The sequence below is a fragment of the Bubalus kerabau genome, chromosome 5 (assembly GCF_029407905.1).
Source record: "Bubalus kerabau isolate K-KA32 ecotype Philippines breed swamp buffalo chromosome 5, PCC_UOA_SB_1v2, whole genome shotgun sequence".
Taxonomy (NCBI): domain Eukaryota; kingdom Metazoa; phylum Chordata; class Mammalia; order Artiodactyla; family Bovidae; genus Bubalus; species Bubalus kerabau.
The window spans coordinates 126,068,766-126,074,765 of record NC_073628.1 but is presented as its reverse complement, the minus strand read 5'-3'; positions in this window follow the sequence as shown (position 1 = coordinate 126,074,765).

Sequence of the window (6,000 nt, the reverse complement as noted above, 5' to 3'; positions counted from 1 at the left end):
ATCTGATTTCTGTGTTGACCATCTGGTGATGTCCATGTATAGAGTCTTCTCTTGTGTTGTTGGAAGAGGGTGTTTGTTATGACCAGTGCATTTTCCTGGCAAAACTCTATTAGTCTTTGCCCTGCTTCATTCCGTATTCCAAGGCCAAATTTGCCTGTTACTCCAGGTGTTTCTTGACTTCCTACTTTTGCATTCCAGTCCCCTGTAATGAAAAGGACATCTTTTTTGGGTGTTAGTTCTAAAAGGTCTTATAGGTCTTCATAGAACCGTTCAAATTCAGCTTCTTCAGTGTTACTGGTTGGGGCATAGGCTTGGATTACTGTGATATTGAATGGTTTGCCTTGGAAATAAACAGAGATCATTCTGTCATTTTTGAGATTGCATCCAAGTACTGCCTTTTGGACTCTCTTGTTGACCATGATGGCTACTCCATTTCTTCTGAGGGATTCCTTTCCGCAGTAGTAGATATAATGGTCATCTGAGTTAAATTCACCCATTCCAGTCCATTTCAGTTCACTGATTCCTAGAATGTCGACATTCACTCTGGCCATCTCTTGTTTGACCACTTCCAATTTGCCTTGATTCATGGACCTGACATTCCAGGTTCCTATGCAATACTGCTCTTTACAGCATTGGACCTTGCTTCTATCACCAGTCACATCCACAGCTGGGTATTGTTTTTGCTTTGGCTCCATCTCTTCATTCTGTCTGGAGTTATTTCTCCACTGATCTCCAGTAGCATATTGGGCACCCACTGACCTGGGGAGTTTCTCTTTCAGTATCCTATCATTTTGCCTTTTCATACTGTTCATGGGGTTCTCAAGGCAAGAATACTGAAGTGGTTTGCCATTCCCTTCTCCAGTGGACCACATTCTGTCAGATCTCTCCACCATGACCCGCCCACCTTGGGTTGCCCCACGGGCATGGCTTAGTTTCATTGAGTTAGTCAAGTCTGTGGTCCTAGTGTGATTAGATTGACTAGTTTTCTGTGAGTATGGTTTCAGTGTGTCTGCCCTCTGATGCCCTCTTGCAACACCTACCATCTTACTTGGATTTCTCTTACCTTAGGCGTGGGGTATCTCTTCACGGTGGTTGCGACGGGCGCGCTAAAGCACAGGCGGCTGCGACGGGCGCGCTAAGCCAGCTGAGAGGAGTTACCCCACGTCCGGGGTCAGGGGCAGAAGCCGGGAGGACCTGGGGTATCTCCTCTCGGCCGTTCCTGCGCCGTCGCAGTCTGGCATTCTCGGCCGCTGCCCCTGACCTCGGACGTTGGGTAACTCCTCTTGGCCACTGCCCTTTGGTCATGGGGTCCTCCCGGGAGCCCCATAGAGCACAATAACTATCAAAGGATTTTCAGTTCAGTTCAGTCGCTCAGTCATGTCCAACTCTTTGCGACCCCATGAACCACACTATGCCAGGCCTCCCTGTCCATCACCAACTCCCGGAGTCCACCCAGACCCACGTTCATTGAGTTGGTGATGCCATCCAACCATCTCATCCTCTGTCATCCCCTTCTCCTCCTGCTCTCAATCTTTCCCAGCATCAGGGTCCTTTCCAGTGAGCCAGTTCTTTGCATCAGGTGGTCCAAGTATTGGAGTTTCAGCTTAAGCATCAGTCCTTCCAATGAACACCCAAGACTGATCTCCTTTAGGATGGACTGGTTGGATCTCCTTGCAGTCCAAGGGACTCTCAAGAGTCTTCTCCAACACCACAGTTCAAAAGCATCATTTCTTCGGCGCTCAGCCTTCTTCACAGTCCAACTCTCACATCCATACATGACCACTGGAAAAACCATAGCCTTGACTAGATGGACCTTTGTTGGCAAAGTAATGTCTCTGCTTTTCAATATGCTATCTAGGTTGGTCACAACTTTCCTTCCAAGGAGTAAGCGTCTTTTAATTTCATGGCTGCAATCACCATCTGCAGTGATTTTGGAGCCCAGAAAAATAAAGTCTGACACTGTTTCCCCATCTATTTGCCATGAAGTTTCAAAGGGTTTAGAAATGGAGAAACTTGGATCAGATCCCAGTTCCACTGCTTACAGCCCTGTTACCTAGGGCACATCACTTAGTCTCTCTGAACCTGAATTCCCTCATCTGTAAAGTGTGGTTTGTGTAAAATAAATGAATACATGGGAAACCCATTCTTAGCACAATGTTTGACACAAAGCAAGTGTTCAGTAGTACCAGTGAGTGAGTTTTTTTCTGGGAAGATATTACCTTTCTAGTTATTTAACCACTGGAGATGGAATTTAAGAAAAGAGTTTAAGTCCAGGCTCTTAGAGAAACACCTTCCAGGGCTTTTGCAAGGATTCAATGTATTAAAGCATTAAGGCAGAAGAGTGCCTGACACATGATTTCTAAACCCTTTGATAGCAGTTATCGTGCTCAGCCAGTGTTTACGTGCATCCCTGCTTGCTTAGGTGGACATGTCAAGCATACCTGGGCTCTGACACAGCCACTGGGAGGACCATCCCCACCTGTCAGGGACGGGGGTGTTTGTTCCATCAGGTTTAACCTGCTGGCAGCAGGTTAAAGTCACTGCGCCTGCTCTCCAGGGTCCGAGCGGTCAGCTCACAGATCTGCCCAGTCTCTCTGGCAGGGGTTCTTAATCTGGGTGTTGTGATTGAGCCTCAGGGGCTGGTACAGAATGCACGGGGTGTGAAAGCCTCTTTCTGGGGTGAGCATTCACAGGTTAGATCCTCAGAGAGGTCACTCACCCTCAAAATACTGAACATCTCACTCTAGAGGCTCTTCTGTCTTTCCAGTTTATCTCCTCCTCGTGAGGTTTGGACTAAGAGAGAAAGATGTTTACTATGTTAGCATTATGATTAAAGTAGGAGTCAACAGTACCTGAAAAGGCCTGTTGGGCTCTCCTTCTGCAGCGGGGGTGAGCTGCATGATGAACAACCCTAGGGACTCCACTTTTTGCTGCCCAGTGGTCTGCTTTTGCATCCTGGCCTTTAGCTGTTTGCAAAATGTGGGTGACTACTTTAGTGGCCACCCGTGAAGTGAGCTGGTTTTCACCAGGTCCATGCTGGGTCTACAGACCATGGATCCTGGGCCCCGTGTGCGTGCTCTATCCTAACCTGTGGGTTTGGGTGCATCGAAGAAGTTCTCACGCTGCACCCAGGAGCAGACAGGGGAGGGTCAGCCTTGTCTGGTGACCTCCAGTGACATCTGCCTAAGGAGATCACCGGCTCTTCCTCGACAGACGTTTTCTCATGCTGGTCCTTCTAACAGTCACATGTACGACCAAAAACATTGACGTTTAAGGGTGGGACTTCCCTCATGAACATGGCTGTGTGTAGTCTTTAAAGGAAAAAAAAAATCCCAACAGAACTGCAATCACTAAGCTAAATCTTCCTCTCAAGTTTAATTTTTTAATCACCCTCCTCTCTTAGAATTCAAAGGCAGAGAAGAGGATTCACCCAAACTGTGAAATATTCCCTGGCTGATCCAGTTCTAGGAGGGTTATGCAAGACCCTTGGAAAGAACTCAGGGAGAGACCTGGAGCCTGACTTGACAATACCCTAGGAAATTCGGTGGCAGGCAGAAAGTGAATTCTGGAGCCCTTTGGGTCGTGTACAGATTCACCACGGGGCATCGACTTTGCCCAGCGGAAGGCTGTCTCCCTCTGCCCCCTGCTCACAAGCTCACGGGACAGCACTCAGCCTCTGGCTGGGGCCTGGGGAGGCCGCCAAGCCCAGGGCAGCTGGGACCAGGGTGAGTTAGCCTGTGTCTGCAGACGGCCCTTCCCTCGTGCCTCTCACTGCAGGGATTCAGTGACTCACTCTGAATAAGGCATCATAAATTTCTTCCTAAGAACACACTTGTCACTGAACCATTCCAACAATTTGGCAGGACCGGAGATCTGGCTCAGGGCAGTGGGGCCAATAGGTAATCCCCTGTTAATAAAGTGTTTCCCTCTCAGGGCTGGAGAGGGGCGAGGACCCTCCAGTCAATGTCACACATTCCATTTAGAACTGGAATGCTCACACCCACTTCACAGATGAGGGCTGGAGTGACTCGGGTCCTCAGGCAGCACTGGGGAGGCCCTGCAGGTGAAGGACCACAGTGGAAGGGGGGTGAATCTCACCTCTGTCTGTTCCAAGCTGGGCAATGACCTCAGGCAGCTTCCTTAATCTCTCTGGCCTCTCTTTTCCTCATCTGTGAAATGGGATACTACTTGACTCAAGAGGCTTTTGTGAAGGTATGGTGAGGCATGTTGGGTTCAGAGCTTTAAGAACAGCCAGCAGGCAGTAAGGGCTGCGGAGATTAGGATTCTGTGCTGACCCCGGCCAGGTGCCACGTGCCTTCCTCAGCCCACACCTCCGTCTGTCTTCCTGCTGTTCTCTCCTTTGGCACTCCGTTCTCTCATTTTTTTCTTTTTAAGTTTCTACCCCCCACCCCGTATTTATATTTATTTATTTGACTGTGCCGGCTTTAGTTGCCGCTTACGGGATGTTCCATCTTCACTGTGACCTGCGGACTCTTTAGTCGCAGCATGAGGGATCTTGTTCCCTGACCAGGGATCGAGCCTGGGGGCCCCCCTGTGTTGGGAGCGCAGAGTCTTAGCCTCTGGACCACCAGGGAAGTCCCTCATTCTTTCTTTAGAATGAAGAAAGGTGGCCACTCCTCCCTTAATACTCGCAACTGGTATTCGAGGGAGGTCTTATCCGCAGTGAACAGAGGTTGGAAACTGAGGCTGGGCGAGTGCAGGTGACTTCCCCAAGCCCACCACTAGGGGCGCGGCAGAGCGGACAACACAGGGCACAGCAGCTCAAGGGGGAGGGCGGCCCAGGACCCGGGAGCAGCTCCCAGCAGGGACGCTCGGACGCGGCCGGGTATTTCTGTCACTGCATTCTTCCCAGGCAGCTCACTCTTGGGACTCTGGACAGTCGCCAAGGAGGTGTGCGCGAGAGGGCAGAAGGAAGACTTCCTGCGGAGGCGGCAGGGGCGACGGAGCTGCCGTTTACCGAGCCCTTGCCGTGTGCCCTCCGCGCTGAGGGTGCATCTTTGACCCGCACCCGCTCCTGTGAGCCGGGCCCGGTGCAGTCCCTACTCCACAGCCTGCACCTGGGTGTCCTGCTGTGCTGCTCATCTCTCCACCCGGGGCCTCCCATCAGTGTGGCACCGAGTTCGGCCAGAGCAGTCCATTTTGGAAACCACATCAGGCTCAATAACCTCCACCCGCCACCAGGGGCAGAAATGGTGGGCCTTGTGTTCCTTCAGGGGCCCCCAGGCCTCTCACTAAGCATCCTTGAGTGTGTGTGTGTGTGTATGGATCTGTGTGTGTATGGATGTATGTGTGTGTGTGTATGTGTATCTAAGGATGTGTACGTATGGATGTGTGTGTATGTGAATGTGTGTGTGTATGTGTGTGTATGGATGTATGTGTGTGTGTGTGTATGTGTATCTAAGGATGTGTACGTATGGATGTGTGTGGATGTGTGTGCATGAGTGTGTATGGATATGTGTGTGGATGTGTGTGTATGAGTGTGTATGGATGTGTGTGTGTATGTGTATGGATGTGTGTGTATGGATGTGTGAGTATATATGTGGATGTGTGGATGGATGGATATGTGGATGGATGTGTGTGTATGGATGTGTGTGTGTGGATGGATGTGTGAGTGTGTATACGTGTGGTTGCATGGAGTGTGGATGGATATGTGTGCGGATGGATATGTGAGTGTGAGGGACAACTCCTGCTGTTTCCATGCTTCCCGGGGGGCAGCAGGGGGCAGAGGGAGCATTGGCTAGGCAGCCTCCTCAGGACTGCCCCCTTGAAGCTGGACTGCGGTGGAGTGTCTGCGGTGGAGCTGGACTTGATTAAACAACGAGGCAGTCATGGAGCCCACGGGTCCTCTGCCTCTTTCTGCAGTAAACTGCCCGGGCCTTCCCATGAGGACGGGAGCGAGCCCTCTAAGAGCAGAGCCCTGCCTCCTTCACCTCTGCATCTCCATCACCCGGAACAGTGCCCGGCCCTCGGCAGGCCTTT